General features: G+C 43.1%; 1 protein-coding gene across 2 annotated transcripts in view; it reads left to right on the top strand.

The window, feature by feature from the left end:
* Positions 1–22,760, top strand: part of HDHD5 (haloacid dehalogenase like hydrolase domain containing 5) — a 179,336-nt gene extending 156,576 nt beyond the window's left edge. Inside the window, exon 9 of one of the 2 annotated variants that reach the window (XR_014981216.1) lies at positions 22,193–22,760. The gene's annotated coding sequence lies outside the window, so the exon portion shown is untranslated. Of the gene's footprint in view, positions 1–18,593 lie in introns of both variants that reach the window. The other variant, XR_014981217.1, reaches the window with a different exon arrangement.
* Positions 22,761–27,174: the final 4,414 nt, after the last annotated feature.

The raw sequence follows: 27,174 nt of genomic DNA, 5'->3' as shown, positions 1-27,174 counted from the left end.
GGCAGGGAGGCTTCCTGAAGAGGACCACCAGCTGGAGAGGTAAGTTGGGATCTTGAGGGATGCCTAGACACCGTTGTTTGGGCCACCCAAGGCCCTGGGGTATTGGGTGCAAGGGTGGTAAAGGAAAGAAACAGAGGGACTCGTCCTCCTATCAATATTGTCAACATCCGTCAATCATGGACTAGACCTCCGTATCTAGTTAGAAAACAGAATGTTTTCTTTAGATAACCCTCACCCACCATGGTTTTCCCTTGGTAGTATGCTTCATCACTGGGTCCTTCCCTTTCCGCTGCGAAAGGGGGCGTGCTGCGACCTACGGGTTGTGTGGGAGCACTTATAGGTGTTATATAGTAGATAAATATTAGATGTAAACAATAGGAGTGCGTGGAGGGGGCAGTTCATGGAAATTAAAAAAATATCTGTCTAGTAGGAAAAATATACTTATTCCTCTAGTCCGTATGGTTAAAAAAACAGGGAAACGAGCAAGACTCAAGGGAATTACGTATCTGAGTCTCTAAGGGTCTACATGTTTCAAGCCGTAGCCCAAGGATTTTCATCAGGACCAAGTATATCTACTCCCTGATACCACTCCTGTTAAACCATGTAGCTGCAAACCATCTGCATGCTAGGGAAAGTAAATATACATACAGCACCGTTTTGGTGTTATGCCTGGATGATCTGAAATTACATAAAGTGAAAGTTAGTCAGCCAGTGGTCTCTGGCTATATTTCAAATTCTCTACAAATCTTCAGGTACATTGTGTCTCCTCCTTAATAAACATCACCTCAGTGTGAAACTCGTGTTGAACTATAAACGTTTTTAGAGGTGGACACTTCTAGTGAAGCCAAAAACTTGTGACGCGCAAAATATTACACTGAGAACACACACCAAACATAGATATGAAGGACAAGAAACTGCATTTAAATATCAATGTCCAGGACATGAAATTAAAATAAGGATAAATGCACCACATACATGTATAATGCCTAAATCTGGCATCATGAGTCCTCTGGGGGGAAAGGATGCCTGTAGTCACACTCTGCGGGAACTTGAGAAACGTGTGACTCCGTTGAGCAAGATGGTAGTTATAACAAATGCCCAAGTTCGCATATTGTGTCTGCTGAAAGTGGTTATGCCATACTTACAACTCCAAGGCTACTCCCTTGTGGCATCACATAGAGTAGGCGGCCCGAGGTTCTAATGTTGCCGTCCGGCTTTCCCCAGGGCCAGTTATGCCGAATGTGGTGTGCGTGCATCAGCACGCTCGTGTTCTAGAAGGCTAGAATTCTAGCCTTCGAAGATGGCCGCCGGGAGACGGAACCCCTTCCGAGTTCCTAGTGTGGATGGGGCCAATGGGGCACTTGGAAGTTTAATCTATGATTTATTTTTAAAAAACTGTAGTGCAAAAAAAGGGAGAGATGGCAAAAACTTAGCAAGAAAAAATCAAATTTTATTAAAATTATAAAAATGTTATAAAATATATTACACCATGGAGACATGGTACAGCTTTGTTTTAGTCTTGAATCTGTTTCATATCACATATAGTGTGACCTTGGTAGTCGGTCTTATTTGCCAGAAAGATGTAAGGTATATGGTAAAATGACCACTAACATGTGAATTGACCCCAAGGTATGTTGTCGTTGAGGCCTTTAATATGTGTCTTCAATCTGAACACCCAACGTTGTTCTTTTTCGAACAGTTGGGATTCAAGATTTACTTGTCCCAGGATTACCCATCGATAATCCCGTACTGTGTGTTTGTTTTCAATGTAATTGACTGACATTTTGGTTGTCGCTCGTCCACACCTAAGGTGTCCGCAGATCCTTGTTTTGATATTGCGTGTAGTGATCCCTACATAATGCTAATTACAGGGACATGTTATCAGATATACAACTCTTTGGGAGTTACAGTTGGTGAATTGTCTTAAGTCTTATGTAGTATTGTTGTTAAAATAACTTACTCCAGTATTGGAACTTTCATAGATCCACATGCTTGACTCAGTACTATCCCAGGAGACTCAAAGGAAGTCCAAGAACCCAGTTGCTCCAGTCACAACACCTCCAGACAAGCAAGGCAGACACCTTGACAACGCAGGCAAACAATTCTCTTCGACGTCAGGACTGATGGTCAGGGTAGCTAATGCTCTAGCGATTTTAGTTCGCTATGATCACCAGATATGGTATGACCTAGGCCCTTACATCCACCAACTTCCTGATGGAAGTAAATCAGACGCCAAGAAGATCCTCCAAGAGGGTGGCTGGGATGAATGGACTGCTTGTGCCAAGGTTACATGTGTTGAAGACTGCTTCTGTCAGGTTTACATTTGTTGAATAAAAGTGGATTCAAAGCAACTCGCAAGACTCTTGAATGACTGCATCATGACTTTTTGCTCTATTACTGGAGAATTATAAAATCATCTGCGAACTTTGGAACAGATTATTTTTTTTTTAATTTAAAAATGTTACGCTACTTTGCATTTGTTGCATTAGCTCCAGCACTACCAGCCTGTCCCGTAGACAGCCTGACTACAGCAAGAGCCCCGGCGAGTCCAGCAGCCAGCAACCCCAGTGCCCATAGGACCTTCCCTGTGACCTTCCCACAGACTGTCTCCTGTGAGCACCAGATTTGCTCAACCAAAGACTCACCTCCAGATTCCGGATTCCGTCGACTGAGATTTCTGCACCTGACGCCACGGCCCGAGTTCGAGTGGCCCAAAACCCCTAGGAGGTCTCCTCAGCAATCCTGACCTGTGATCTGGTGATCCCCCACCTCCCTCAAGAGTCCAGATGATGCCTCCAGCCTCAACCTGAAGGGTCCCCCGACTGCAACCGGAGCTGGTAAGAAAAACCTGACGCCAGAAGACACCCCTGCACCTCTGAGGTTATAGACTGCGCAATGGATATCGTTACAACAGCTTTTGGGTCTCTGGCAGGAGCAGCAGGCTTACGCTGACAAGGTTGGCTCAGAGCGACATCTTTCAGAATAAGATATTTGATCTGCCCTTTGACGGAGAGCCACTTTTTGGTAAACATATCAATGAGGCTCTCCAGGATATAAAGAAGGACATTGCAACAACAAAGTTGTTGGGGACGTTTCAGTACCGTAAGGTACCTTTTCGAGGGGTTCAAGGAAGAGGTCTGCCCTCATATAGAGGTGGATACCAACAATACAGATATCCCTCTTACACCTCCTCTACACAACCTTATCAACAGTGATACACTCAGTGGCAATCTCAATCCACAACTTATTCCAGATCTGCAACTAGAGGAAGAGCAGGGCAACAGGGGAAGGATTCCTCACGTCGCCAATGACAACTTTCAGGCTCCGTCTCTTTTTCCTTCCCATGTTCAGGCACCTGTTGGGAGGAAGAATCTCTTTATACATTCAGAACGGGCGAAATATAACAACGAATCAATGGGTGCTTAACGTTATTCAGTTTGGCCGTATGCTAAGTCAATTCAAATTCCACCATCCACTCCACCTCGCTTACAAGCGTCAAGATATGTTCACCTCCTGTGCCTAGAAGTCTGGTTGATACTCCAAAAAGACGCAATAGAACCAGTTCTGGCATCCCAGAGAGGGAAAGGGTTCTACTCCTGTTTCTTTTTGGTACAGAAGATTTTCAGAAAGTAGCGGCCTATCCTAGACTTGAGGACTTTAAACACCTACCTCAAGAAGCAGTCCTTCCGTATGGTCTCCTTGCAAGACATACTACTGCTTCTAAATTCAGGAGATTTCATGGCCACTCTAGACTTACAGGATGCTTACTTCCATGTTCCAATTCATCCATCGCACAGGAAGTATCTCCGCTTCACTGGAGTCAGGGACCATTACCGATTCAAGGTCCTGCCATTCGGCCTAAGATCGGCACCAAGGATATTTACTAAGTGTCGGTGGTGGCTTTCCTCAGAAGGCAACATCACCTTGTGTGTCCTTACTTGGACGATTGGCTGATAATAGCACCATCCATTTCGGAAGCCCGGGCATTCACAACAGCTTGAACAGGTCTGTTCGAAAGTCTATGCCTTACCTTAACCAAGGAGAAATCAAACCTAAAACCATCCAAAAGCACTACCTTTCTGGGAGCTATATTGGACACAACTCTGAAAAAAGCCTTTGCATTGCTAGAAAGACAAACCAAGCTGAGTCTATGGCTCAAATTTTACTAAGAAAAAAGTAACTTTCTGTTCGCCGTTACAAGTTGCTTCTAGGGTCAATGTCATCTTGCAACCCCCTCATTCCCTTCTGCTGCCTGAGGATGTGTCCCCTTCAGGAACAACTATACTTACAATGGCTCAAGTGAAAGGTTCTTTCGAGGACATCATCAAAGTATCTCCGGTTATGGTTCAAGCCATCTCTTGGAGGACCCAGCAAAAAAAGATTTCAAAAGGTCTGTCTTTTCTGGCATCCCCAGCTCCGCTAGTAATAACCACGGACGCATCTCTAGAAGGATGGGGAGCTTTCCTGCAAGACCTTCAAATAAGTGGCTGTTGTTAGCAACATCTTCGCCTTCGCCACATCAGTTTGTTGGAAAGAGGAGCAATTAGTTTAGCCCTGCAAGAATTCCTACCAAGGATACAAAACTCATCGGTTCTCATTAGGGTGGACAATACAACGGCGATGCATTATGTCAACAAGCAAGGGGGCACAAGGTCTCCTTTTCTGTCGCTGGAAGCTTAATGCATCTGGGAGTGGGCGATCCAGAATGGAGTATCACTAAGAGCAGAACATCTTCCAGGGAATCTCAACGCGACAGCGTAAACACTCAGCAGGCTCAAGTCTGCATGCCATTAATAGGAACTGCACCAGAAACACTGAACAACATTTTTTGGCACTGGGGCAAGCCAATCATAGACCTATTTGCAACTCCGGAAAACAGGAAATGCTGGTACTTCGCAAGTTGCCATCTCCATCTGGGCTCCTGGTGTGGTAAATATTCTTTTACCTGGACTGAATTTCATACGGAATCTAAAATAAAATAGCTCAGAATAATAAGAGGCAGAATCCGTGGTATAAGAGGTTTCTGAATGGGCTTTATTCCAAAATGGCCGACTCGAGTCGCGGCCTTCAGGTTCCGTCACCACGGGGGTTCAGGAAGTGAAGTACGATATTTTATTGACAGGAAATTGCTTTTATAGATCATACATTACAATGAAACCAATGTAGAAGGCGTAACAATTGATAAGAGAAACGATACTATAAGTGCGTAACCGAAAATGGGCGTAATAAGGAGTAAAAAGAAACATGATTGGTCATAATGTTGTGCATAGGTGGATCTATAAGATAATACTTGGCATAGATGCGCGCGCAGCAGCATGACGTGTAATTGACGTGCAACTAGGGGGTGAAGGGGACTTGACATTTAGCTCTACATGTGGAGACAAAAAGTCTGGGGGGTCAAGTCAACCTAATCCCAAATCATATCTAACATCCTATGTTTAAAGAACTATGTTATCCACAAGGAAGGACTCTCGGACAGAATCTATTCTATACTGACTGTGAGTGCGTGTACAAGCGTCTAAGTGTCTATATGAGATGTGAGGGGCAGAAAACTTTCCATGGCAACAGGGCTATGAATTACTTGTATGAGGACAGAAAGGCCGAGCCCTTTGCTTGGGAGCTAAAGGAAATGTTTACCCAAACTACTAGACAGGAATGCATCGGCTGAGGAGCAAAGTAGATAATTCGAAGGTGAAATACAGCTTCTTGGCAGGCAGGCGAAACTGGCCGAGGCAGGCACCGTTAGCTGCACAGGAAGTAGGACAAAGTTCATGGATACAGATGCGGGCTCAAACTGATGCTGTCAGAGGCAGAGAGCAGGGAAAGGCTTTGAGGACAGAATCGGGCCTACTCTGCCTGAACTGTAAAAATGGAGTCACTTAGCCATAAAAAGTCGGTGGCCTTTCATACTTAGGAATCGAATATCCAGCCCATTGATGGCGGATCTGACAGAGGACATGTTGATGGTGGGCGCACATGTGTTTGCGTCATCAAAACTGGAACTGGAGGGAACATACATGTACTTGTGACATGCACATAGAACCGTTGGGGTCCAAGATAGGGGACATAACTGATCAGGAAAATCCACATTTCCACATTCCCTCCTTGTCCCCTACTTGCCCTTCAAGAGATATCGATCTTCATTAATCCATCGATTTGCTCATGGAGCATCATTTCTTCTTCTTTCTTCTTCCAGGATTTTGAACGAAAACCTTGATATGGAATACACGATGTGGCACACAGACCACAAATCGCTGGTCCACATTGCAGGCATAAGCAGCAACTGAATAGTATAAGAAGGCCAATACCTAGGAAGGACAGAACTCTCCATCCCCAGGCTGATATCACACTCCAAAACCACCCGGACCACGTCCAAGTGCCTGGATTCTCGTGTATCTGGCTCACAATCTTATGAAGGCGTGTTATAGCTTTATATACAGATGGCGAATTTTCTGGTATGAATATGCAGCAGCTGGATCCGATGACCCTACAAGCTCCGCCCCTATCGGCCAGGATGACGTCAAGGACAAGACGATTCTGAAGAACAACAATTCTCATCACTGATTGCTCCTCTGTCAGATTGCCTAGGGCGGCTATAGTCTCATTCACTATAGCTTCAAGAGTCTTGGTTAGTCTACGTATCAGCTTACTATTTGATATTGTACCTATATAGGGAAAGATACCTTTATTGAAATCTACATACTTGTCCCATGCCGTCTCAGTATAATCGACAACTGGGAGATCTCTTCGCTCTCTATTGTGTACTAAATGAATATTTCGATAATAATCAGGAGGAGCTAGGAAAACAGGTGGCAAAAGGAATGCTATGTAACAGGTACCATCCCAATCTAGAGGCAGACGCATATATGCGGTCTGACCACATATAAAGTAGGAATGGCGAGAAGCTCTAAATGAAGATTTACCTTGATCACTATATTCTACTGTAGTAACGCATTTGCTATGGCCCATATGTATGGAACCAGCTTTTCTTACACATAATTCACCCTTAACTGGAAATACTGACATAGTGGGCAGAATTAGTTCAACTTCGGATTCGACACTCAGAATCATAAGATTAGGTGTAAAATTACCTAATCCATACACTTCATTTTCTAGATCAGTTCCTGTTCTACTGGGGTGACCCTCCTTATCTGGGTAACAGACTTTGAATAAAACTAGATTCAGATTTCCCCATATCCAATGGTGTTGATAAACTGCTGTGTCTGAGTCTATGGAATTTAGTAAACTAAACCATGCTCCACAGGAGCCATTATGTGTGAACGGATGGGGGAAGAAAGGCAGAACTCCTTTGTTATTCTGATAGGGAGGGAGTCGGCCACACACCCAACAATTAGTGGCATTACTAGTCTGATGGGAATGATGTAACATACTAATGAAAGTGTTATTACGCAGCGCAAGTCTATAGGATAATTCATGTGGGGGTAGGTCACTAAAAGAATGTTCGTCAGTTATATTAAAAATATGTTTAGAAACAGGATAATACATATGCAACAATATACTTGCAGTAATTATTATAAAACTCAAGAAAAACAAAATTAATAATGTCACTATACAGTGGCTACGCAGTGCTTTACAGTATGTATGTCGTTTCAACATTGTTCTTGATTGTTCATGATTCAGACCTAAGGGATACATGTCGGGACAGATTCAACCGCTTCACCTAGGAGAGGACTTAAACAATCAAATCGTCCGACGGCCTGGGTCTAAGTTTTAGTTTGTAGAGGTCTGTGCTACTGGCCTCAGCCAGAGGTAACTTTGAGTCAATGGGTGAAGACACACGAGGAGGACTGTTTATATCTGAAGGAAGTCCATGAAATTTCTTGATGTGGCTTGAATGGATCCAACCTTTTCTTCCTTCGATCTTCACGGCTGTCCTTGTGGTCAACAGGACTAGCTTAGGTGTCTTCCACCTGGGCTCCAGTTGAGTCTTTCTGTCAAAGTTCCTCACAAGGACATAATCGCCCGGGATTACGTCATGGGGTTTCACCTCAGTGTTGTCAGGAAAGGCTGCAGCTACCTGTGAACGACAAGATTGTAGTGCAGACATCAAGGAAGCCAGGTAATCTGTCAGCATATTACAATCAACATCAGTTATTTTACGGGGTATAGGCGTCCCCCACATATTCGGTGGTCTGCCGAAGATCACCTCATACGGGGATAGCCCTGTTCGAGAGTGTGCTACCATTCTTATGTAAAATAGTGCAACTGGTAAGGCTACTATCCAGTCAACACCTTTCTCCTTACATATTTTAGACAATCTGATTTTCAAAATTTGATTATGTCGTTCCACGAGACCTGCTGCCTCGGGGTGTCGGACACAATGAAACTTCCACTGATATCCCAACAAAAGTGAGACATGTTTCATTAATTCGGATGAGAAAGGCTGGCCGTTATCTGAATATACAACACGTGGTAAACCGTACCGTGGGAAGAATTCTCGAACTAGCTGCTTGGCAGTGGTCGGGGCAGTGTAATCTGATACTGGGTATGCCTCAGTCCATCGGGAGAGAGCGCAGACAACTACAAGAACATATTTGAATCCTCGACATCGTTCCATCTGGATATAATCCATCTGGAGAGCTTCGAAAGGATGATCAGGAGTATGAAATCCACCCTGTTCTACGGGAACACTTTTTCCTGGGTTGAACTGACAACATATCATACAGGTACGGACTTTTTGTTTAGCTGCTGCTCGTAAATGTTTATTGAACCAAATGTGTTGAATGCTATCTAGCATAGCTTTCTCTCCTAAATGCGCCGGACTGTGAATTGTAGCTATAATGGCTTGGACCATAGAGTCAGGAAGAAACCATACAGATTTCTCCTTCGTCATCCATCCCTGATCTGTCTGGATCCCTCCTAGTTCAGTCCATTTCTTTATTTCTTCTGTTGTGGCATGTGACTGTATGTCAATTATGTCAAGCGCGGGATCCTTAATCGTCATACATTGTGTTGGTGTCGGGACTATTGGCTTTGTCATGTCGGATGTGTGAGTCTGAGCAGTCTGTTTAGCTGTTCTGTCAGCTAAATCATTGCCTTGAGAAATGATATCAGTAACCTTCGTGTGTGCTTTACATTTCATAATCGATATAGCAGTGGGCAGATGGATTGCGTCTAACAAAGCATGAATGAGAGACCCATGCTGAATATGGGTCCCATGAGAAGTTAAATAACCCCTCTCTCGCCAAAGCACCCCGAAGTCATGTACGACTCCAAATGCATAACGTGAATCAGTGTATATGTTAACTTTCTTATTTGTGGCTTGAATACAGGCTTGTGTTAGAGCAATAAGTTCTGCTGCTTGGGCTGACAAAGTATCTATACAGTTTGTTTCAATAACTTCAGTGTCTGTTGTAACTGCATACGCGGCCACTAAATCTCCTGTACTTGTTCTCATGCACGATCCATCTACATACAAAGTCAGGTCTGGATCTAACAATGGAACGTCTGTTAAGTCTTGTCTAGGTTTCGTCTTTATTTCAATAACTTCAACACAATCATGAGCTAGTGGGTCTGTTCCAATTACAGGTAAGAGTGTAGCAGGATTCAATGTATTACAACGTCGGATCTCTATGTGTGGCTGAAACAATGTCAGTTCATAACCGGTAAGTCTTGCTATGGCCAAGTGTTGTGTTTGCGTTCGGTTCACAAGAACTTCTACTGCATGTGGTACTTGTACTGTCAATGGATGTCCTAACACTATGGCATCGCTTTGTCTGATTGCTAAAGCTGTTGCTGCCACTGATTTCAGGCACGCAGGCAAAGCCTGAGCTACGGGATCTAATGTACTGGAAAAATAAGCACATGGCTTGCGTGATCCTGCTTGTTCCTGAGTGAGTACTGACAAGGCAGTACCTTCGCGTTCTGTAACAAAAAGTGTAAAATGTTTGCTGTAACATGGTGTCGCTAAAACAGGTGCTTGACATAAAGCTTTCTTTAAGCTTTCAAAAGCTTGTGTATGTTCCTGAGTCCAAGGGAGGACAGTCGATGTGGCTGCCTCCTGTGTTGTCAACTGAATGAGTGGTTTTGCTAGGAATGCATATTGAGGGATCCACTGCCTACAATATGAAGTGAGGCCTATGAAAGCCCGCACCTCCTTTTGTGTCTGGGGTATTGACATGTTAGCAATTAACTGAATGCGATCTGGTGTAAGCTGCCTTCCCTCCTTGGACAGCGAGTGACCAAGATAAATAACTCGCTGGACACAGAATTGCAGCTTAGAAGGAGACACCTTGTGCCCCTTGTCGGCTAGAAAATGTAAAACTGTCAGAGAAGCCTTTTCACATTCGGGTTCGCTTCTAGCGGTGATCAGCAGATCATCGACATATTGAAGCAGTGCAGTATTAACTGGCATGTGGATACTGTCAAGTTCTCGTTTCAGTGCTTGGCTATAGATGCTGGGGCTTTCTGTGAATCCTTGAGGAGCGCGTGAGAATTTAAAACTGCGCCCATTCAAACTGAATCCGAACAAATATTGACTTTCCGGATCTATGGGGACGCTGAAAAAGGCATTCTTGAGATCAATTACAGTAAAGAATGTTGCTTCGGAATCAATTGCTGTCAATAATGATGAGATATCGGGGACCACAGGAAATTGTGGCACAATGCACTTGTTTAGTTCACGCAAGTCAATAACCAATCGATATACTGGCGGAGCAGTAGGATCAGTTCGTTTAAGAATCGGAATTATCGGTGAATTACATACATTGGAGTCTGTTTCTACAACTACTCCTTGGGCAATTAGCTCGTCAATGATTTTCAGCAAAGCCACTACAGCATCTTGCGGTAACTTGTATTGTCGCATTCGTGGTAGTACCACTCCTGCCTTTAATGTGACTCGGTATGGTGTAATGTTCATGCAACCAACATCAGTAGGGCCTTGTGCCCATAGATGTGCTGGTAAAGTCTGTAATCGGCGATCCATGTCTCTGGATACATAATGACCTTTAAAATCACGTAAAAACAATCTTACTCCTTCCGGAGAACAACAGATAATAGCCCCTAGGGCTTTTAATGTCTTTATACCTAACAAGTTTTCTGGACAGGATTTGGTAAGCAATAAATCAGTAGTTCGTGTCAAGGGACCAATCGTAAGTGGAAGTGGCTGTGATACCTCATTAACAATAGGCTTTCCTGAGAAACCAAGGGAAACATTTTGAGAGCCTGAGAGGGGTGCCCCTGGAACTTCACTACGCTTTATTGTTGTTCGACTTGCCCCTGTATCGAGTAAGAATTTTTTATCTTGACCTAATAATTCACTATGTACATAAGGTCCTTCTTGATCTACAGGAATCTCAATAAGGGGTAAGTCAACTTCCCTCTCTAGGCTAGTTCATGCGTAACGCTGATACTCAGGATATTCATATTGGGCAGTCTGATACATTTGTCGTGTTGTGGTTTGTGTGGCAGTAGCAGGCAACGGTGGTGCAGCTGGCACAAACTGTATGGGTTGTTGTGAGGCTGGCATAGACTGTTGCTGAGCTGGCATGGACTGTCCATGCTGCGTAGCTCCTTGTTCATTCTGATCCTGTCTGAGTGGTCGTGGTCTTTCTTTTGCAATACCTATAGCTATATTACGCTTCAGGACTTGACAATCGTGTACATAATGGCCTAGTTGTTTACAGTAATTGCACGTTCCTTTTACAGGAACTGCTGATTCTCCGGAATGCGTCACACCCTTTTTGTGACCATCCGCTGGTACTGTCTGAGAAACTAGCATTTTCATTTTTGTATCCTTCATACGTCTTTGTTCGTGTTCTTGTTCATCTCTAATTCTATTGTGATGATACTGTAACATTTGTAGCATTTGTGACGGAGTGTTACTTTGCCAGGTACTCTCGAATTTCAATATTCTATTCTTCACTGGAGGCAATGCATTTTCTACTAATTTTGTCACAAATAAATGTGGATACGACTCACTACTTGCTTTTATACCACTATTTACACCAAAACATTTTTCAAATCGGGCATAATAATCACTTGTGTCTTCATCATGCTTTTGTTTACAGGCTGAGATTGCACCCCAATCTTCCTTTTTCGTAGTTAATAAACGTGGCAGTACTTGTACTAGTAAACCTGGTAATGCTTTAACTTTATCCCCGAGCCCTGAACCTGCAGTTCGGGCCCTTTCTTCTGCTTCTAATGCTGTCCAATCTATCTTTTGGTCTCCCACTTCCCACTCTTTTTCTTTCAGTTTTTCATAAATGCCAGCAGGCATTAGTACCTTTAATATCGTCATAATATCAGGATAGGTATACTCTCCCATCAGTAACATGTCTTTAATTTCTCGGTGAAAACCCGCTGGGTCTTTGTCATGACTGGGTACTACTTTCTTCATTTCTAACAATTCAATTTTTGTTATGGGTGTGTATACAAATACACGGTGAAACTGATTGTCTTCGCCTTTTATTGGGTGCACTTCTCGTAAGGGATTTTGTCTATCCATATAATACGGCGTTCTTTCCTTGCTGGGCAGCGAGAAAGAATCCGGACTTACAAAAAGGACGTACTGTTTACGTGACACTAATATTTCTTTAATTAACTTGTTACTAGAACCTCTCCATCTGTTCGCGAGTAGTTCCGTTAATATATCAGGTAAAGGACCAGGATCAGCATGTTGGCTCTTATATAATATAAGGAGTTGCTGAATCATATAGATTCCAGCTAAACGTTGTTCATCTGGACTGAGGTTAAAAAACGTGTGTGCTACGGTCTCATCACCGTATTTTCCAGGACTGTCAATCCAGTGGACGGCTGATCTGGCTAATTCTTGCTCATCCATGGAATCGAGGAGGTGGTAACCCCTTCGTTCTCGGAGTATTTTATCTGCGGCTTGAAACAAATGTTCAGGAGACTTCAGATTTATTATAGGCGTCGGATACGTTCTGCTATTATTTGGACATACAGAGTGTATGGGATCAGAAAAGCATCTAGTATTATTACAGGATCTTCCTCTACCTACATAGGCTATGGTTTCTGACTGTCTTACGGAATCCCCTGATTCGGACACTTCATCTTGCTCGAACTCGTCTGTTTCCAATCTTTCTTCATGAATACGTTCTATTTCTTTACGGATTTTTCGGCACATGGCTATTATACAGTTTTGCTTATCGTGTCTCCCTTCTGATATATTCTGGCTCCATCTTGTAAGAATAAGCATCGCATTCGGGTCTACCCCCGGTCGGTCTTGATTTCTGATCACACAGTTTATGAGGAAACGTAACAGTTCCCCCTGTATCTCTACTTTCTGGAATTCCATAGCTCTATTAATACATTCTGGATCTCGCCCTGTTTGAACAAAATGATATATCTTATCTAGATGCGCAGTCATTCCTGGTAACTTCGCTAAATACCCTGCGGCTCGTCTGATGCGTAATGATGCCAGGACCATTTCGTCCTCTTTACCGACCACCGGGTCATATCTACAATCTATAAGAAGTTCCTTAAGCGCACGTTCACTTACGAATTTGGGTGTACGTGAATGCGCTAACTCTTGAAAAACAAGTTTATTTATTCTAGGTGGCGTAAAAGTATTGCTAGCACCTCCCGTGGCCCCATCTGGGGCGTCGGGTGTGAATGGATTCGTCGAACGTGACACAGCAACTATAGGTGTGGACACCACTGTAGAATCGATTGCGGAGACAGATGCGGAAACAGATGTGCTTGCCGAAGCTTGTGTCGGGACTTGCTGTTGCACAGGGACAGATACCTGATCCTGACGTTGAACCCCCCCGCCAGACGGTCTATGTGGTGCGGGGTTAGCATACTCGGGAGCTGCGTCATCTAGATATGAGGAAAGAAAAACATCTTCTGCGGTTCTGGGATGTCCTTTAGGATGTACCTTAATTGGAAATAATGGGGGTGGCAAGTCTTTTGGCATCTCTGGAGCAGCCTTAGGTAATCCTTCGGCTAGAAGGGGATACATACCATTCATAAGGGCATTTCTTTGTCTATCTACTTGTTCTGATTTCACTCGGATACCTTCCTCAATTAATAGATTTTCTTGAACTTTATTTGAACTTTCTTTACTCCTCTCTTCTTGTCTACGTGCTTTTTCTGTACGTCTATGAGATTCTTTACGCCATAACTCAACAGCGTCTTTCTGTGACTGTCTGACTTTTCTTTTCCATAATTCTTCCTCGACTTTCATGATGCACTCTGCATCCCAGGTTCCCGCTGCGGGCCACCTTTGACTTTCTGGCAATCCCTTGGTATAATCTACCCATAAATCAAGAAATAATATGGCATCTAAGCCATGCTTGTGATACATAAAATGCCCTGGAGTGTCCCTAGGAGGAATAGGAACTGCTTCTTCAAGCACCCCTTTTCTAGTAGTAATCTGTCTTAACTTCGAAAAGAGCGGCATATTGACAACTGGTCTGATACCTGGTCTTGAACACACTTAATACGAAAAACACAATAATGAACAATCACTCATACCACAATATGCAGGACATTTTAACACATTAAATATTGAACATAAAACATTATTAAAAATGACCAAAAATGATGACAGTCTGCATAACTAATCACCAAGCAGAATTCTCGACAATAACTAGATACTTCGGAATACTTGATATACTGCTAAACAGTACATATACACTGCTAAACAGTGCAGACCGGATTTGTGTACCCAAATCCGTCTTGACCGGCACAACCTATGTGCGCGTCAACACGCCTCCCCGGCGATGGTACTCACCGGGTAGCTCCTTGAAACGGAAGGCCTCGGAGAATGGACTGGACTCGATGACTGCGGACATCGGACCCTCTGGACATCGGGACTTCGAAAACCTGGTGGGCCTCTGTATACCTCGGATCTTGCTCTCTCAGCTAGGCTCTGGTCGGGATACTTCGCACTTCTCACCGCCTCGTCTGGGTTGATCGCAGCCTCAGTCGCCCCCGCTTGACCGGAGGGAGCTACAGGAAATCCTGCTGGTACGCGTTATGGTCCGTCCAGCTGTGGCAGGAGACCGGGCCTGCAACGCACCGCCGGCGCGTGAGATGAGAAAGTGTCCCTGTTCGGGCGCCATTATGTGGTAAATATTCTTTTACCTGGACTGAATTTCATACGGAATCTAAAATAAAATAGCTCAGAATAATAAGAGGCAGAATCCGTGGTATAAGAGGTTTCTGAATGGGCTTTATTCCAAAATGGCCGACTCGAGTCGCGGCCTTCAGGTTCCGTCACCACGGGGGTTCAGGAAGTGAAGTACGATATTTTATTGACAGGAAATTGCTTTTATAGATCATACATTACAATGAAACCAATGTAGAAGGCGTAACAATTGATAAGAGAAACGATACTATAAGTGCGTAACCGAAAATGGGCGTAATAAGGAGTAAAAAGAAACATGATTGGTCATAATGTTGTGCATAGGTGGATCTATAAGATAATACTTGGCATAGATGCGCGCGCAGCAGCATGACGTGTAATTGACGTGCAACTAGGGGGTGAAGGGGACTTGACATTTAGCTCTACATGTGGAGACAAAAAGTCTGGGGGGTCAAGTCAACCTAATCCCAAATCATATCTAACATCCTATGTTTAAAGAACTATGTTATCCACAAGGAAGGACTCTCGGACAGAATCTATTCTATACTGACTGTGAGTGCGTGTACAAGCGTCTAAGTGTCTATATGAGATGCGAGGGGCAGAAAACTTTCCATGGCAACAGGGCTATGAATTACTTGTATGAGGACAGAAAGGCCGAGCCCTTTGCTTGGGAGCTAAAGGAAATGTTTACCCAAACTACTAGACAGGAATGCATCGGCTGAGGAGCAAAGTAGATAATTCGAAGGTGAAATACAGCTTCTTGGCAGGCAGGCGAAACTGGCCGAGGCAGGCACCGTTAGCTGCACAGGAAGTAGGACAAAGTTCATGGATACAGATGCGGGCTCAAACTGATGCTGTCAGAGGCAGAGAGCAGGGAAAGGCTTTGAGGACAGAATCGGGCCTACTCTGCCTGAACTGTAAAAATGGAGTCACTTAGCCATAAAAAGTCGGTGGCCTTTCATACTTAGGAATCGAATATCCAGCCCATTGATGGCGGATCTGACAGAGGACATGTTGATGGTGGGCGCACATGTGTTTGCGTCATCAAAACTGGAACTGGAGGGAACATACATGTACTTGTGACATGCACATAGAACCGTTGGGGTCCAAGATAGGGGACATAACTGATCAGGAAAATCCACATTTCCACACTGGGGGAATACGTTTTCGATGGCATGGTTAGGCACCTTTGCCTATGCTATTCCTACCATTCCTCCCCTGCCAAGGCTTTTCATGAAGATGAAGACAGAGCCCTGCAAGATGTTCCTCATAAACTCCGTCTTGGCTGCGCCAGTATTGGTACACAGAAATCCTTCTTTTCTCGGAGAGACAGCCGATTCTCTTGGATCCTATCCCATCGCTATTGACAATGTCCTGGGGTCAAGTGCTGAACCCGAATCCCAAATTGCTTCAATTAGCGGCATGGCTTCTGAACACAGAGTGTTCAATCATCTGGACCTTTCCACTGAATGTAAAGACATTCCTTGACACGCCCGGGCACGCACTAACAAGCAGAGCACTAACAAACATTTTGGATGAAATGGAATACGGTTTGTCTTTGGTTCCAGGATTCGGGCGTTCATCCTTTCTCCTCCTCAGCTCATGAGATCCTTCCTTACATCCTTTCACTGGCGAACACTAGTCTGGCTCATGCATCTATTAAGGTTCATCTAATGGCTATTTCACGTTTTAAAAGAACCTCTTCAGGCCCCTCTCTATGGTCAGCGAGAATCATCAAACAATTCATGAAGGGACTTTTTAGGATCTTTACACCTGTCATGTCTCCTCCAGTACGCTCGCACCTTAACGTGGTCCTGTCTCAACTCATGGAACATCGCTTCAAACCTATCCAAAAGGCGGATATGAGATTTATGGTGTTTGCCTTCCTTGTCCAGAGGTGTTGTGACGGGAGCAGCTGGGTTCTTGGACTTCTTCTGAGACGCCTGGGATATTACTGAGTCAAGCATGTGAATCCATGAAAGATTCCAGTACAGGAAAACTATAGTTACAGGTTGGTAACTTATTTTCTTCAGTGAGAATACAAACGCTGCACCCGCCACACGGGTAGTGTCCCTTCACGGGGGTTATGACACCCTGATTTTCCATTCTGTCAATGGTTTGGGGGGGACATGTATGTACCAGCATGTCTAGGAGACTATGTCCCCGTCTGTGTGAGAACATGGTTTTGGGTAACTGTAAAATGCCACTATTTAACGTGCGCCATTGTTTGTTAATAATTTTGCTCACTTGGTTTGAAGTTATATTGAAAGTTGTGATGCAGATGGGTCTTTCCTCTTTCTCTGTTGGAGGTGAGATCTCCAACAGTGCTTCCCTGTTGTTATTTCTAGCTCAGAGGTTATGTTTATTAAGGAGTAGACACAATGTACCAGAAAATTTGTATAGAATTTGAAATATAACCACAGACTTCTGGCTGATTAACTTTCACATTATGTAATTTCAGATCATCCAGGCATAACACCAAAACGGTGCTGTATGTATATTTACTTTCCTTAGCATGCAGATGGTTTGCAACTACATGATTTATCAGGGGTGGCATCAAGGAGTAGATATCCTTGGTCCTGATTAAAAGCATTGGGGAGGGCTTGAAGCATCTAGTCCCTTAGAGACTAAGGAACATAATTCCTTTGAGTCTTGCTGTTTTCTTAGTTTTTAACCATACCGACTAGAGGTGCAAATAAAGAATATTGTTGTTACTAGGCAGATATTTTTTGAATTCCACAACCCCCCGCCCCTATTGTTTACATCTAATATTCATCTACTATATTACACCTATATGTGCTCCCACGTAACCCTTAGGTCTCAGCGTGCCCTGTTCCGCTGCGGAACGGGAAGGACCCAATGATGAAGAATGCCACCAAGGAGAAACCCTGGTGGGTGATGGTTATCTAAAAAACATACTGTTTTCTAACTAGATTTGGAGGTCTAGTCCATGATTGATGGATGGGTGTGTTTTGTTTGTTGACAATTCTTTTTAACTGGACCAACAACCCAGGAGTAACAGCCTGTCAAACACCTTGACTCCTTTAACTAAACAACTTGGTAGTAGCCTAGTCTCAGATGCACATAAAAAAAAATATAAAAACCTCACTGGGGCATAATGTCAGTGACTTCTTTGATCTTGAGAAAAAAGTAACCATTCAGCCAAAATGACTGGTTTGATACTCTTCAGGTCTGCTCATGTGCGCATTTCATCATTCGGCCTCTACAACAATAGGGATAATAGAGGCAGCTAGACTGAAGATTCGATTAGTTCTCTGACACCTTGATCTAAAACATTACGGGAAAGTAGTAGGCAGAATTACCTTTGAATGGAGCCCTCAGAACTGCACTACTTATTGGAAAGGCACAAGTTAAGGGGTATGAAGATGGAGAATGTATTTATTTATGATACGCCAAATATTCCATTTTATGCTAAATATGTGGAACTGTGCATCTTTGCTTGTGTATGATTGTACTGGAATGAAATAATTCACACTTTTTTCAATTTATTTTTTATTAGATAATTCCTTCTGGGTGCTGAAAGGTAGATACCTCAGCTTATTATTCACGGGCACAACACCGTCTTTGAGCCTGATGACATATTCAGTTTTTTTGATCTCACCTTGCAGCTTGTAAAAAACACCTGCTGTGTGCTTCCACAGAATTACTTCAGAAGACTCAGACACTGTATTTTCTATATTAACTATTAATGATTGATATTACGAACCAGATCTCAGAATTGTACCTAACTTCCCTTGATATCTGCACCCTAAAATTTCCAACACACTGCTCATACAACTTCTCCTAAAATGCATCACTCCAGAAAGTCTTGGGGATTTCAAAAACACATTAAAAACTATTTTGCTACCCAGTGCTTAATTTGAAAAAAAATGAGGGCTGATGCTTAAAGCTGTGTTCAGAAGCCCACAGGTAGCGCTATACAATGCCAGCGTGCTGAATACCAAGGCTGCGTAGTCTTGCATCCATATCATGCCTCTTTAATATTGTACCGGACACTCCCTTCTCCTTTATCTCACTCCTGCTTTCTGTCTTTGTGACAGTTTTTTTATCTATCTATTCCTCCTTCTTTCCCTATTGTGCATTGTTCCCTCTCTTTAAATGTGATACGAAGAAAACCAAGTGTCGGCCCCCAAAAATAGGGATTTGGAATCATTGAGCAGCATCAAAACTATGGCACCCACCACTATATTCACACTGCTGCACACCCTCTGTAGAAGCTCGCGTTTTGACTCATTATATGTGAGTTCTCTGTTCTCAGGTAGACTAGCCAGTGCAGAATGTGGAGCGCAATCTGTTGTAAGTTTAATCAGTGACAACTTGTGCGAGATCTTGGGCAGTGCTGTGATGCATTTCTGTTCAAAAGTGTGATTCCAATACAGGTCTATTATGCACTCTGCGATGTCTGTGCATTTATGATTGATGAAGAGTGGACACAGCAAGATCCCATGCATGATCTTCTTCAAACTTGTTCCACTGCCGTCCACATAAGACAAATCTGTGAACGATTCTGATGCTAACCACACATGCTCCACTTGTGCCTCCTGCCCAGCACCAGTGCTTCTAAATGAATTTGCCACCTTCAAATATAATCTTAGTCAGCGAATAAAACTCTTATGACCGACCCTCTTTACAAATTAAGGGTAAACTTTCAACCATGTGCAAATACGTTTGGCAGGGATCAGAATTACTAGTTGTGTGCTACTCTTGCAGTTTTCTCTGATGAATTCCATCAGGTCAAGCCTTTGGGGGAAGAAGCCCGTGAAAAAGTCAAAACATGAAATTTGGTGTTAAAAATTGATTCCACCTGTTTTGCTCCATTTCCCGTTTAGAAACTCAGAATAGGAGGTATTTACCACATGTGGTAATTACCTCACCGTGGTGTAATTTATTTACTACATGTGGTAAATACGCCACGCTATTCCGACAAGCTCTTCATGAGGGCCTATGCATTTCTTCAGTCTAAATTTGCTGCAGTGGTAAATGTATCATACCATGGCACGTTGGGAAGCACAATATGCCTAACTGGAATCATTTTCTGCCCTGAAGCTTGCTTGCCCATCTTTTTAATAATGAATGCCAGCAGAATGGGGTGGGTAGCCACTCTGGACAAGGAAATCTAGTGTCGCAGCAGATGATTTTGACTAGTTTATATTAATAGTTGAACATGGGGGAGTACCAGGGCTCAGTCTGTTATATCATAAACTTCATGGCCTAGGTGGAGATATATCTGTGATCAGAGACCTCTGTGCCAGACAGACTACTGATTGCATTTCTATCCTCCCAAGATATGAACATGTTTGGAAATGTTCACAGAAGATTGGCATCAATTTAGTGTGCCACTGGTCAACCTGTGTACCTAGCCAGAGAAAGGCAACATGCTGCAGTTTATACAGTACTGAAATATATAAACAAAACTCTGACATTCTAGGCACTGTACCTACATGTTCATTCATGTGATGCATTAGGCATTCATTGGGCTACAGGTCTCCTATAAGGATCTTTGATACACATTCCTGCTACAAATCACCAGGGAGAAGTATTGTTGGTTGCTCCAGTTGGCCCAATTGATCTGAACTTCTGTTGTTAGATCAAACAGCAATCCTGTCAAATCTTTGTTCTCCTCCCCACACTGTCCAGTGGAGCAGAGCAGTTCATCATCCAGTGAAGATAGCCACATGTTCTTTTTTATATGTTTAGCTGGTCACATATTAGGAGCACTGAAGTGAAGTATGAAGGCTTGTATAGACACCGGGGAGAAACTAGTACATGGTGAACATGTAATTGATAGTTTATCTGGCAGGTTTTTCTATTGCCCAGTTTCCAGAAAGAATACTATTCTCATAATGACCTGCACTGCAGTACATCTAGCTTTACAATCCCACCCTTTGAGCCACTGACAAAGCAGAAACCATACTTCCTCTCTAGTCAAGCAACCTGTTAAGTATTACTTGTTTAGGTTATGGGGACATAACAATGTAGGAATGTGTGTGTGTATCTAATACATTTAAGTTTTAATTTTATAGATGCATCCTTCTTTCAATCCTAAATTATAATCATCCTTTCACTGTTAACAAGAAGTGGTAATTCTGGCGTTGGGAGCAAAACATGGATTGGATTGGGTGATGCAGGCACATTCTCTGGATGTAAAACTTGGAGTCTTAACCATTCATGAAGACAAGTAGTTTTAGGAAATCTGTTTGTGATACTTCCGGCTTTTGGCCATGGCAGGAAGGCTATAACAATCACCTTAAGTAGATGGATCAGATCAATCATTTCATTGTAATGCACTCCCGACAGTGTCACACTGGCAAAATGGATTGCACCATGCACATTTGTTTAGCATTACAGGAGAAAGCCGAAACCTCCAGATTTTTAATCCCTGCAGGATCATAGCAATTTATTTCGATTATTAAAAACACTGGTTTCACAACAAGAGCTACGTTTTCCCTGTAAGAGTGTCTGAACGACTACAATATTTGATATGCTTCACAAAGAGGTGGGATTACTTACTTTCACCTCATCGCAGTCATTACAAAACATCCTTCTTCATTGACTTCAACACAACAGATTTCACAGCTTGATCGTTAAAAAGCAGGTGTTCCTATCCATGTAAATGGTTTATTTCGGATTAAAATCCATAAAACACATAACAATTAAAAATACAATTTCCTGTATACAAGGGTCACTTTAACATTTCTGTCTATTGGAAATGTCATTGGAAAAAAAATGTAAAACCACAAAAGAGGCAACTAAAATAAAGAAAAAATAAGGGGGGTGGGTGGTAATGACTCAAATGTGTATCCTCTTTCTACGGGACTGTTGTTATAATTCTCTAGCATACAGTTAATGGCAGAGTTAGCAAAGCATTTTTCAATATCAAGAATTCCAACTAGTCTAACACTAATAGAAACATGAAACTCAAATCCACACTTTCTAGAGATCTTGCTGTATACAAAAAATTTGTATTTTTTCCCATAAAGTGGGCAAAGGTTTTGCAAAGCTCACCATCAGCAGACGACGGGGTCAGCTCTGTAAGTATACATCAACTCCAGAGATGAATTTTAATGATCTGTCATTTTTCATTTTTGTTCTTTGCAGGACATTTTGAGCCTATGGCCGTACAAAACAATACAACGGAGTTCCATATTGGCATGTGGTCATATCACCAGTGTGGCCTTATGCTGATGCAGTTGGATCTCAGAAGCATTTTATATAATTGACCCCTGGGGTATTTTTTATCCACCTTTATGTCTCTTGTTGGTTTTGAGGATACTTGTTTGCCTGGTTTTCCTCATTCTTCAGTGGATGTCCTCCATGCATCAGGAAGCACATCTTCTTTACAGTGAAAATTGCAATTTGTGGTGTTTGCTGTGTACGTGTCCATGTCATTTGTGATGAGCAATCATGGAAATGTGTTGAAATTGAGAGTTACTGCAGCCTGAGACTTTTTATCTCATTTCGAAGCTTAGTAACAACCCTGACAGGAAATACTGTATGTAGTCCTAGACAAATACATGGAGGAAGATGATGAGAGACTGAATTATTTCTTCCTTTCTACATTGTTTAGATGCACTATTGAACATACGGATCATGAAACCTAATTTATAACATGAATGTTGGAAAACTGCTTAAGTTATTATAATAAAAACAATATCATAGGATCCTTGATTCTCGTCAAAATGTTCTTTGTTAATACTCCAGGTGTTCTCATATTTATTATTTAATTATAAAATATTGAAAACATTTAGAATTTAAAAATGTTTTTTAATTGAAATATTTGCTATTTTTGCTTCTTTTTACATTAATTTATATTTTTAACTATTTTAAATAATTGAATTTCGTATAACATTATTCCCTATGGGGTTTTAAGTCCCTTCCTCCATTATTTTCTATGGGAGGGTGTTGTAGTACCAGTGGTTGGCCATGTGTAGTGCTAGACTTACTACAAGAGTGCAAATTACTACAAAAGTGCAGTTTGTAAATACGAAAAAGTAGTAAACTTACTCAAAAGTGTAAGTTACCTTGGTGAATTAAACTCCACAACTTGTTTGATTCCCTGTAGGCTTTTCCAATAGTAGTTGACAGGTCTTAGGTACCTTCTGCCATGAAGTTAGGTTTCTTATGTCTATGTTGACTTCATGGCTACCTAAAAAGAATACAGTACTTTAAAAAGCAAAAACCCCAAGCCTATCACTGATGTGTCCGTCAATATTGTCAGCTTGGGTCGGAAAGGAAGGCTGGTCAGCCGCAGGTCAGGTTGTGATCGTGCAGCAACCACTGCAGATCTTGTGGAGTCTCCTTCGAATCCTGGATGACATCTGACAGGTTATCTTGGTGCTAGGCACATTGATACTCCAGATTCCACTGCAGAGCACGCATATGCTGGCTAGAAAAGTGGACAAGTATGATTAATGAGGCCAACATGCCAAGAAGCTTTGGAGCTGCTCTCACTGAGATCTAGGACGAAGAATGAAGAATCGGGACCATAGCCAGAATTTCCTGGACTTGTGGAAGTGGATGGAAAGCCCAAAATGACACCATATGCTGGATTGCTCCAATGAAAGGAACCCTTGGCGAAGGAGTCCGGTGCGACTTTAGCATATTGATTGTGAACCCCAAATCAAGTCAAGAAGTTTGTGGTCATCGGAAGATAGTCTATGACTAACTATAGCAAGTCCGCATTCAATAGCTAGTCGTCATGGTAAGTAAAAACTGGGATATCCAACCGCTAAAGTTGCACAGTGACCACCACCATCACTTTCATGAACAACCTTGGGGCACTGGTGAGATCAAACGGAAGGACGGTAAACCGAAAATGTCCCTGGCATATCTAGAACAGCAAGTAGCGCCTGTGGGAATGTAGGACACGCATGAAAGTAGGCATCCTACAAATCAAATGCCACGATCCGAGGATCCAAGACAGGCAGAACCTTGATCCAAGGCAGCCAGAACCTGAGCCATCGTGAGTATCTTGAATTTGTCATTCCGCAAGGAGATATTCAGAGGGTGTAGATCTAAAATAGGAAGAAGGCCTCCGTCTTTCTTCGGCACGAGAAAATAACAGAAGTAAAAAACTGTTCCTATGCCTGGGGCCAGGCCCTTCTCTATGGCTCTTTTGACCAAAATAGCCTGCACTTCTTAGATAATGTGTTCCTCTGAAAGACTTTCTGATGTAGGTGGCAGATGCGGCCAGTTGCTGCATAGATGCATTGGACATTCTCAAGGTATCCTTTCAGAGGTTACATTTTGTCACCCTTAGAAGAAATGTCTGATCCTGCCTCCCACTGGGTGGTTGTGTGCCACTAAGGGTAAACTAAAACGGCTTGGAGGCTGATGCTGGTGGGGTGGAGACTGGGACCTTCACTGCTCGTGGTGGCATGGACGATGTCTGCTAAATCCCCAACCTTAAAAGGACTAGGGTGCCTGGGGCGATGGGCTCTGGCATTGCCGGTCTGCCAGCCCTCTAGAGTAGCCTTGAAAATGGAGAAATTATTGATGTCTCTCATGATTAGAAAGGCCTAAGGAACCAGCTTTCCGTGACGCTTTCCAACGCTGAATTGGCGTTCCCACCAAACAGGCATGATACATCAAATAGCATGTCCATTAAGTAGGCCTACGCTTCCCTGGAGAAGCCTGTGGATCTTACCCAAGCATAGCACCAAAGCACCACATTAGTGCTGATTGCTCTGCCCAAGCAGTCACTGGTGTACAGTCCTAAGCATATTCGGTATTTGGCCACACCCTGACCATCTTGAATGGCTTGCGCCAGGTTGGCCCAAAGTTCCTTGGGGACTGCCAGTAAGACACCCTTGCCCCATAAAACATGAGAATTTCTCCCCAGGAAGCAAACATGTGACATTGACTGACCAGAGGGCTAGACTGGCTGAGGAGAACATTCCTTTCCCAAACCTCTCAATTAGTTTTGACTGTCCTTCAGGGGAAGACGTAAGAAAGGAATTGGGGTTCACCCTGCACCACCAAATGTTCCGGTGTGGGAAGCTATGTTAGAAAGTCCAGGTTGGCAGTTTGAAACATGTAGCAACTTGCCTGTTCACCAGCGGACAGCAAAGAGGTCTAGACCAGGTGCCCATTAGGGGGCAGGAACAAGGCTTAAACTAGGTGCCCAATAGGCAGTCCGTCTGGGTTTTGTTAAATAGTGATAGGGCCTTAGAGATGGTCTACCAAGTTTGAAAAACCTCTGTCCATATATTTGTTTTGACTTCCAGTGTTGGCAGCTCTACATCCACTACCGCTGTTACCAGTCACATCATCACAGTGAAGGAGGCACTCTCTTCCTTTGATGGCCCAGAGGGAGAACACAAGTGTCCAAATGACTGGCCTTGTGTAAGTACAGGTTATCATCATAGTATTGGGGATGATAATAAACCCCTCATTTCCATTGTCATCTCTAAAAGCCGGTTCACTCCAATCACAGTTGCGGAAAAAAAGTCTTGGAGCTCTCGGGTCAGCTCTGTGGCAAAGGCATGGTTCTGTCTGAGTCTGATTGAACTGGGGCCAGTTGCGTCGGTATGGCATCGGGTTGCGACCTTGTGTGAGGCAGAGATGGATTCAGCTCGTAGTCGGAGAGCACTATAGGAACAGCATTGGCCTCTAGCACCCATGGTGCTGGCATCAATGTTGCAGGGGCCGGTATGATTTTTGGTGCCGGAAGGAAAGTTAGCTCCATCATCAGAGTGGAACCTGAGGCGGGTCAAGGAATCACAGTTGGCACTGAGGGTGGACCTGCTAGCGGTAACCCTACTGAGGGCCTTCACAGATCCCTGGGACACAAAGGCACTCCAGAGAGAGCTAGAAGAGTGCCAAAGATTTGCAACATGGGCTCTCAAAAGGCCTCATCTTTTGCGATGTCGCCTACAGACCCTGAAACTTGAGATGCATCCAGATCAGGTGTGGGATTGGCTTCTCGTAGGGGTCTGGAATCGAGACTGCCATGTGGCCTCATATTCATATGACTTTTCAGGCAGACAGTTGCTGGACTGGGACGAATCCCACTTGGCCTTCTTGTGCTTCCACTTCAACTTCGACTTAGCAGAGGATTTGGAGCATGATGAGAACCTGTCATGGGAAAGGCCCCGCGAAGCCCCGAAACAGCCCTGTACTTCGAGTGAGAGCTGGACTTCCAAGGCTTCTTTTGATGTTCAGTGATATACAACTTTGCTTCACGTAAGTGGATCGCCTTCGTATTCATAAAGACACACGCCTTGCAGGACTTGGAGTCATGCCCTGTACCCAGACACCAGAGGCAAACCTCAAGTGAATCTATCACATGCATTTGTTCGCGACATTCCCCCAGGACTTAAACAATGTAGTTTTAGTAGGGGACTGAGTTACCTTGCACATTGGACATTCAAAATGTGTGAGAAAAAAACTCATCGACAAATGACAAAAAAGTTGGAAGCAAGCATGTTCTGATGGTACAATGTATATGTCATCCAAAAGCGTGATATTTTGTGGTTGAAGGTCCGTGTTCAGTTTTATTGTTGTGATTCAGTGTTTATAGGTTGTTTGGGTATGAATGAAGGTATATATGATCAGTTCATTGGAATGTGTAGACAATAGGTAATATATGTGTTTTTAAAGTTTTAAAACATTTTAATTTGCACTTTTCTGTTGTATGAGCTAAACGACAAACAAATGACAACAATTGGTTTTTTTGTACTGTTTGTATAAAATTGCAAAGGAAATATAAAATGTCTACTGTATCATGTATTTTACTGCATTATATGTATGGTGGTGTGAAAACAAATACAATTTTTATAAAGAAATACTTGTTTGTAGGAGATTCCTTTTTGCTTTCTATTTCGCATATATATATATATATGTATATATATATATCAGCGCTTGCCTGTTTTCTCCGTTTCCGTTTAAAGAAGGCAAGAGTAGACCCAGATTCTTCCAAGTGATTTTTATTTTGCAATCACCATGTCGCCATGACGCGTTTCGGCCGGTAGAGACGGCCTTGATCACATGACAGCGCATTGACGGCATTACCTCCTTTTAAAGTGCAATACACAGCAGTAATAGAAATGAAAAACATACTGCACATTTAAATATTCCCA

The sequence above is a fragment of the Triturus cristatus genome, chromosome 4_1, assembly GCF_964204655.1.
Source record: "Triturus cristatus chromosome 4_1, aTriCri1.1, whole genome shotgun sequence".
Taxonomy (NCBI): Eukaryota; Metazoa; Chordata; class Amphibia; order Caudata; family Salamandridae; genus Triturus; species Triturus cristatus.
The sequence above is the reverse complement of the archived record's forward strand: the minus strand, read 5'-3'. Positions and strand labels throughout refer to the sequence as shown.